The following is a 9273-nucleotide window of genomic DNA, read 5'->3' as shown; positions in this document are numbered from 1 at the left end:
TTTATTCTAACTTCTCTATGGTTCATAACCCCCGATACTAGCCATAGATTCATCAAAATAAGCAAACAACACACGAAAAACAGAATCTGTGAAAAACAGAACAATCTGTAGCAATCTGTAACTTTCGAATACTTCTGGAAATCTAAAAATCCTACCAAAATAGGAAGTCCTAGGTAATTTGTCTAGTGATCTACTGAAAAAAGAATCAACTCAAAAGCACGTTTCTGTGATTTATTAGATTTTGTCTCGTGAGCGCAAAAGTTTCTATTTTTCAGCAAGATCATGTTAACTTTCACCCAAGATGATCCTATAGGTTCTACTTGGCACAAACACTAATTAAAACATAAAACCACATATAACCAGATGCTAGATGAATTATTTATTACTAAACAGGAAAAAAAGCAAGGAACAAAAATAAAATTGGGTTGCCTCCCAACAAGCGCTATCGTTAATGCCCCTAGCTAGGCATAAAAGCAAGAATAGATCTAAGTATTGCCATCTTTGGCATTCAATTCTTCAATAGAACACTTATAACCCATAGGAGTTTCTTTCTTTTTAGTAATGATTAAACTCTGAGGCAAAAAGTCAAGATATTCATTTGTAGCAAAAGGTTCCTTAATAAGAGCAAATAAGTTGGAATGAACACTTATTGATTTGAGATCTGCATTTTCCTTACTAGAAGATTCATCCCTATTTTTGGGAACATACATTAATTTGGCAATTTTTGTAGGAGGAGTTGGAGTACTTTTCATGGATGAAAAGGCAGACCCTAAAATTAGTAATAATATCCTCAAGTTTACCGATTCTTGTGGAATCTTGATCTATCCTTTCATTAACTATAGGTTCCTTCTCTTTATAACTTTTCAAAGTAACTCCAACCTTAGATCCATATTGAGTAATTTGGTTGTGGATCTTTTTATCCAAATTTTTGATTAACTCGAGAGTAGCAACTTTATTTTCAATAATTTCAAGCCTTTGCATCACATGTTCTAAAGTTAAAACAGCCCCGTTAACCAAAATAGGTGATGGACCGAACAAATCTGACATGGCATTATAAGCATCAAAAGTATGTCTACCCAAAAAATTCCCTCCGGTAATGGTGTCAAGAATGTATCTATTCCAAGGAGTAATGCCTACACAAAAATTGCAAAGAAGAACGGAAGTAGATTGCTTCCTAGTAGAACTATTTTGAGCATTGGAAATTCTATGCCAAGCATCTTTTAGATTTTCTCCCTCCCTTTGTTTAAAAGTAAGAACTTCATGATCGGGAGTACTAACGATGATAGGAGGACTAGCCATGACAACGAAATAAACAAACTAACACATGAGCACACAAGAGACAAACGAAAAAGAGGGGCGAACAGAAAAGAGAGGGCGAATAAAACAACAAGGTTGAAGTGGGGGAGAGGAAAACAAGAGGCAAATGGAAAATAATGTAATGCGAGGGAGATGAGTTTGTGATGGGTACTTGGTATGTCTTGACTTGAGCGAAGACCTCCCCGGCAATGGTGCCGGAAATCCTTCTTGCTACCTCTTGAGCATGCGTTGGTTTTTCCCTTGAAGAGGAAAGGGTGATGCAGCAAAGTAGCCTAAGTATTTCCCTCAGTTTTGAGAACCAAGGTATCAATGCAGTAGGAGGCTCCTCACAAGTCCCACGCGCCTACACAAAAAAACAAGAACCTCGCAACCAACGCGATAAAGGGGTTGTCAATCCCTTCATGGCCACTTGCGAAAGTGAGATCTGATAGAGATAATATGATAAGATAAATATTTTTGCTATTTTTATGATATAGATTGAAATGTAAAGATTGCAAAGTAAAGTAGATTGGAAACTTATATGATAGAGAATAGACCCGGGGGCCATAGATTTCACTAGTGGCTTCTCTCAAGATAGCATAATTATTACGGTGGGTGAACAAATTATTGTCGAGCAATTGATAGAAAAGTGCATAATTATGAGAATATCTAGGCATGATCATGTATATAGGCATCACGTCCGCAGCAAGTAGACCGACTCCTGCCTGCATCTACTACTATTACTCCACACATCGACCGACTCCTGCCTGCATCTAGAGTATTAAGTTCATAAGAACAGAGTAACGCATTAAGCAAGATGACATGATGTAGAGGGATAAACTCAAGCAATATGATATAAACCCCATCTTTTTATCCTCGATGGCAACAATACAATACGTGCCTTGCTGCCCCTACTGTCACTGGGAAAGGACACCACAAGATTGAACACAAAGCTAAGCACTTCTCCCATTGCAAGAAAGATCAATCTAGTAGGCCAAACCAAACTGATAATTCGAAGAGACTTGTAAAGATAACAAATCATACATAAAAGAATTCAGAGGAGATTCAAATATTTATCATAGATAAACTTGATCATAAACCCACAATTCATCGGATCTCGACAAACACACCGCAAAAAGAGTTACATTGAATAGATCTCCAAGAAGATCAAGGAGAACTTTGTATTGAGATTCAAAGAGAGAGAAGAAGCCATGTAGCTAATAACTATGGACCCGAAGGTCTATGGTAAACTACTCACAACTCATCGAAGAGGCCTTGGTGATGATGTAGAGGCCCTCCATGGTCGATTCCCCCTCCGGCGGAGCGCCGGCGAAGGCTCCAAGATGGATCTCGCGAACAGAAGGTTGCAGCAGTGGAAATAGTTTTTCATCGTGCTCCTGGATGGTTTCGGGGTACGTAGATATATATAGGCGAAGGAGGTAGGTCAGGGGAGCCACGAGGGGCCCACGAGGCAGGCCCCCCCTAGGGTGCGCCTAGCACCCTTGTGGCTGCCTCGGCTGCTTCTTGACGTCCAATCCATGTCTCCTGGATTGCGTTTGTTCCAAAAAGATTGCTCTCGAAGGTTTCATTCCGTTTGGACTCCATTTGATATTCCTTTTCTGTGAAACACTGAAATAGGCAAAAAACAGCAATTCGGGCTGGGCCTCCAGTTAGTAGGTTAGTCCCAAAAATGATATAAAAGTGTATAGTAAAGCCCGTAAACATCCAAAACAGGTAATATAGTAGAATGTAACAATCAAAAATTATAGATACGTTGGAGACGTATCAGCAGACCTCAGGGTAGGGGTCCCCGAGCTGTGGATCTTGAAGAGACAGGTGTTTACCCAGGTTTGGGACCTCTTGAAGATTTAATAACCTACGTCCTGCTTTGATTATATTGATGATGATGTATCGAGTACAAGCTTGATCTATCGCGAGATCATTAGGAGAGATCTAACCCTAATGCTAGGTGAATGTAATTGTGATTGGATCTCCCCTACCAACTAAACCCTCTGGCTTATATACACACCAGGTAGGGAATCTAGGGTTACATGGTCAATAAGCGGAAGGAGATGTCTTGGAATATATGCCAAGTCTTTGGTAGATGCAGTCTCGATCTCCCCCTAGCATGTAGCTTCCGGAGTCCATCCGAATGAGAATGAGGGCCTACATGCCCAGCCCGAGGACAACGGGCCGACTAGGTTTGCACCCCTAGTCCAGGACACCGTTAGTAGCCCCTGAACTAGTCTTCAACGCGAGGACGACATCTTTGAACTTTGTCTCTGGAGTCATTGGTTCGATATGTGAGTGCCTACTTATTATCTTTTAGCTCGGCCTTGAACTCCTCGGTCTGATCAATGGTTTTACTTAGGGTCCAGTCCCATGACACGTGGCTTCCAATTCTTTACCTCGATAACGCCTTATGGGGAATCGAGTCGCTTTATGGAGAGATGTGAAAATGCCGGCCTCTTTTCTTTTTATTTATAAGTACACAACCCAAGATTACGATAAAGCACACCGTCGGTGTCAAAACCGGCGGATCTCGGGTAGGGGGTCCCGAACTGTGCGTCTAGGTGGATGGTAACAGGAGACAAGGGACACGATGTTTTTACCCAGGTTCGGGCCCTCTCGATGGGGGTAAAACCCTACTCCTGCTTGATTAATATTGATGATATGGGTAGTACAAGAGTAGATCTACCACGAGATCAGAGAGGCTAAAACCTAGAAGCTAGCCTATGGTATGATTGTTGTTCGTCCTACGGACTAAAACCCTCCGGTTTATATAGACACCAGAGAGGGCTAGGGTTACATAGAGTCGGTTACAATGGGAGGAGATCTACATATCTGTATCGCCAAGCTTGCCTTACACGCCAAGGAAAGTCCCATCCGGACATGGGACGAAGTCTTCAATCTTGTATCTTCATAGTCCAGGAGTCCAGCCAAAGGTTATAGTCCGGCTATCCGGACACCCCCTAATCTGGGACTCCCTCAGTAGCCCCCGAACTAGGCTTCAATGACGATGAGTCCGGTGCGCAAATTTGTCTTCGGCATTGCAAGGCGGGCTCTTCTCCAAATCCCATATACCTGTTGAATAGTGTCTGGCTTCTGGTGAACGTTGCGCACCTTGGCTTCTGCGCCCAATAATGGCCATCTTCCACATGTCAAACGAATAGGAAAAGACAGGGTGTTTTTTCATTTACCCCCCTAGCTGCGCAAATGGGCCGTCTATAAAAGAGACGAGGATTTAGATCTGAATCACACCATCCTCCCTCCGCGAGCATTCATCGGAGCGCATTCGACATAGATCCATTCCATCATGGCCGGTCGACGCAACTCTTCCTCTCTTCCCCCCAGCCCGCAGCCTGGAGATTGGGAGAGGTGTTCCGTCCCGCACAGCGAGCTAGTGGCGCTCCAAACCAAGGGGCTCCTCCCCCCAGCTTACATGGTCCCAGTTCGAGCCGGGCTTGCTACCTATAATGGTGGAGAGCAAGCGGAGAGTGTCCCCAATCCCTCCAAAGGAGAGCGGGTATGCCTTATCCCTTATCTGATAAGAGGGCTCAGATTTCCAATTCATACGTTTCTCCAGGGGCTCCTGGAATTCTATGGCCTCCAGTTACACAACCTTACGCCTGCCTCCATATTGCATATTGCGGGCTTCGTAGCCCTTTGTGAGCTCTTTTTAGGCATCGAGGCCCATTTCACGTTGTGGAAGAAGCTGTTCTGCCTCGTGCCCCATTCTCAGGAGGGGTCGATATATCAAGTGGGTGGAGCCGAACTATGGCGCATCGCCGGGACCGGATATCTATCCGGAACCCCAAAGAAGGTGTCCGAAGACTGGCCTTCAGAATGGTTTTATATAGAAGACATCCCCATGTCGGACCCTGTTCGGATTGGGCTTCCTGAGTTTGATAATGCTCCTCCGAAGAAGCGCCTAAGCTGGCATCCACGAAGCCCTCATAAGGAAAATGACAAGGACGTCCCTTATCTGATGAACTGGATAAGGTTGTTAGCTCCTTCCGGACTGACCATGATTGAGGTCATGGCCGCGGGGGGTGCAGCCGCTTCAGTACAGAGGCCACCCCATGTGGGACTTCAACGGGGAGGACAACGCCACCCGGTGCGGCAGCAAGGGGCCGGAATCGCCCGCCGCTCTAATAAAGATCTTATCCGCTTTGTACAAGGGAGAAGAGGAGGAATTCCTCCGCATCAACCCACGGGGCGGATTTTCTATGTACAATCCTCCAAGCTGGGTAAGCGAACACTTTCACTTGCCCATCCGTTTCATATTCCCATAGTTAAGTACTTAGTCTAGCAATTTCAACGCAGGAGCTGCGCCAGACTGTGAAGGAGATAAACATCCCTCCTCCACAACCCAAGGACCCGGAACGGTCCCTCAACCCGGACTCCCAAGAGGACCCGGACTTATGTGTGGAGCTGATCGATGGGGTGTTTCATCAATTGAGCAAGGATAACACATTGGTGGCCATTACGACTGATTATCCCGGACTACTTCCAGCCTCTGGGAGGGCCGAGCCCGCGACGACTAGCCAACAAGGGGCTTCAAGGCCTAGCAGGCTGAAAATAAGTGCGGTCCGGATTGAGACGCCCGCGCAACGGTATGGCGTGCCATTTTATTCCCAGGTTGTATTCCCTCAAGGCATACTAACACTCGTGCTTTTTCCAGGAAGAAGAGCGCTCACCGGACTATATCCGGGGAGGTTGCCAATCGCGCCTCTACCGGCCAGGCTCCAAGGCCGGGTCCGGAAGCGGAGGCTAACACGAGGCGCGCACCAGACGCTCCTCTGACAGAGGATGCAGACGGGCTGTCTGCCACCAATTCCAAGGTGGAGAGTGCCATGAAGCACAGGCATCGCCGGACAATTCTTCGTGACGCTTGTTTCTCCCAAGAAGCATTGGATGCCTTTAATACAGGAGATGCGTACCTCCGTGCCGCTCAACATGGTCTAGCCAGAGCCACGGAGCAGTATGTAAAAGACATACGGGTGAGAAAATTTGATGGTTATATATGCCAGTAGCCCCCGAGACTTGAAACAGTTAGAACAACTGATTTAAGGATCATTTGTTATGCAGGATCTTACAGAAAAGAATACCCAACTGTCCCAGGAGCTGGAAGAGTGCAAGGCCCAACTTGAGGCCGCACTAGCCGCGACAGGGGAGGCCAAGGAGACCCCCTCTGGTAATATATGCTTCGAAAGATAAGTATGTTGAAGAGTGCGGCGTGCTTGCAAATCTGACAATAACATTGCAGATGGCGCCGGAGTGGATCCAGACAAGCAACAACTCTTGCGCCGGTTAAAGGCTGGCGAGAGCGTGCTTACGAGGGTGAGGCAAGAGAAGAATAAGCTCCAAGATGCCAACACCTAGCTGGGCGAGGAACTAAAGGATGTTCGTGCTCAGCTGTCGGACTCCGTGAAGGAGAATCGGCGGCTTCGACGCGGCATTTTTAGTAAGTGCTTGAACGAACTACCAAAAGAAGAGTTCGGCGAGGAAGTTGAATTGACAGAGTTATGTCTGTAGGTATGATGACAGGTCGACCTGCGGAGAAAATGCCCGGTTCTACGGGTGACCTTCTTCCCGAGCTCTCACAACTGCACGAACGAGTTCGGCAGGTGATGCAAGGTGTCGCCCAGGCCTTGTGGCCGTCCGTCTCCATGCCCGAAGGCCTTGGAGAGCTTGCAGAGAAGCTGAAGGGAGCGCGGTGGCGCTTCCAATTATGGAAGATATCGGCCTGCCGTCAAGGCGCCAGGGAGGCCTGGGCCATGGTGAAGACGCGGTACATGAAGGCTAACCTGAACCACATGGCCGAGGTCGGACCTGTAGGGCCCGATGGGAAGGAGATCCCTGTCAGTTTAGTGTATGGCCAGGTAGAGTTGGCCGCAAAATATTCCCAACAGGACTGTAAACTAGACAGCCTGTTGGGTGGTATTGAAGAGGAATATACCCAGTCAAATTGACTATGTAATTTAAAATGACATGTAAAATTCCTTCTAGCCGGATTGTAGATCGTTTGTCATAGCGGACCTTTTCGCTTCAACCTCGGGACCCGATAGTCCGGAGTGTGTCCGAATACCCTCTCGGTTATGTAAGAACTGGGGCATGTGTGGAGACCAGGCGTAGGGGTCATTAGTGCTTTATCAGACAAGTGCCCAACTAGTTATGTTATATTACATGGTTAGTAAGAAACATCTTCCAAGGAGAATAGTTTCATTAGGGGTTCCTTTCCCTAGGAGGCACCCTAAAGTGCATGTCCGGACTGAGAAAAAAGCAGATAAGCATCTGGGGGCGGATAAATAAACGAGGTAAAAATCATCTTTTAGTTCACCGACCAAATATTCCCTTAAGAACGCTAGCTTTCGGCTTCACCAAGTCTGAGGTACACATCCGGTTGACCCGGCAGTAACAATCACAGAGGTGCTGCCTTTACCACCTAGCCAAACAATCGGGAACGTAGGGGTAAGCATAGGATCCAGGCAACCCAGCTTGGCCAAAACTTAAGTCATATCGATGCATATAATGGTGAATAAAAGGTACATGTGGAAGTGTGACACATGTGTTGGGCATGAGGCCCGAATAAACAAGCTTCTGTTAAAGAAGCCCCCAGGTATAATGAGCGCGGATAGCGCATCAATTGTGTGCGAACGAGGCACAAACGAGCCCTTAAAAAGCTGTAAGAGAAAAGGAGGGATAAGGAGAGAAATATGAGACAGCTAATGTGTAAAAAAATGGATAGAGGAAGGAGACGAACACAGAGTCCGGCGCTAGGCGTAGAATCTTCGTAGACGGGTTGCGTTCCATGGGTTCGGCTCGAGTCGGTTATCCGATGCATTTCGCAGGCGGTATGCTCCGCCAGTCAGGACTTGGTCGATTATGAAGGGACCTTCCCATTTGGGCTTGAGTTTGTCCTTTTTCTTGTCCGGTAGGCGTAGAACTAATTCGCCAACATTGTAAGTTAAAAAAACAACGAAAAAAAGCGAACGGTTTTTGGACTATTTCTGCCCCGGGCCCCTGAATTCTCAGGACCGGCTCTGAGAGCCCTTTCAAGGAAAAAGTTAAAAAAACCGACGAAAAAAAGCGAACGGTTTTTGGCACTTACGGGGGCATTGGTGGGTAATTGTTTGCCAACTTTAAAAGTAATTTAAACGAGGTGAGCGGGCGGGCAAAAGCAATAGCCGCTTTATTATCAGGGAAAGATTTTTTTTTCTCTCCTTCTCTGATTTTTGCTAACTTGCGTGCAATTTAGCAAATGATACGATTGGGTAATAAACCGACCGTGAGCCGGTGGGCATATTTTGGCCACCAACTGGTATTTACTCGTCGACTGTTATTGCTTGATATTAGGTTTCATAACAATAGATGGTATTAAAATTATTTCAGAATATTAGCATTTCAAATACATTTCGTAATTACACAACCACACATGACCAAAGGACATACATTCTATTCACCGTAATTGCAAAGTATCACAAGCCTAATGAGTCGAATCTAAATTGCATTGATCAAAATGATCCATCTAGAAAGCATCGAATACACAACAAAATAGTAACTAAGGTATTCCCTCCGTCCCAAAATTCTTTTCTTAGATTTATCTAGATACGGATGTATATAACACTAAAATGTGAATAGATACATTTATATGTAAACAAATCTAATACAAGAATTTTTAGACGGAAGGAGTATAATGTTACAAATCATTACTTAGGTTGTCCACAGAATCGAGAACTTCGTTTTGATGCATGACTTTACGGTTCAAAAGAAAAATACCCCGAGAAGCTCTCTCATGACCGTGTTGCCCCCCCGTGGGCGACCGGCCGCGCGTCCTCCCTCCTCCCTCCAGCCCCCTTTCCTCCTTCCTTCCCGTCGCCGTCGCCGGCGCCCGCGCCGGCTTGGCCCCGGGGCTGGTGGTGGCGGCGGCCTCCTTGCCCTTCCCCTCTCGGTCGCTCTCCGGCGCGGGCGGAG

The sequence above is a fragment of the Triticum dicoccoides genome, chromosome 4B, assembly GCF_002162155.2.
Source record: "Triticum dicoccoides isolate Atlit2015 ecotype Zavitan chromosome 4B, WEW_v2.0, whole genome shotgun sequence".
NCBI lineage: Eukaryota > Viridiplantae > Streptophyta > Magnoliopsida > Poales > Poaceae > Triticum > Triticum dicoccoides.
This window is presented reverse-complemented; position numbering follows the sequence as displayed.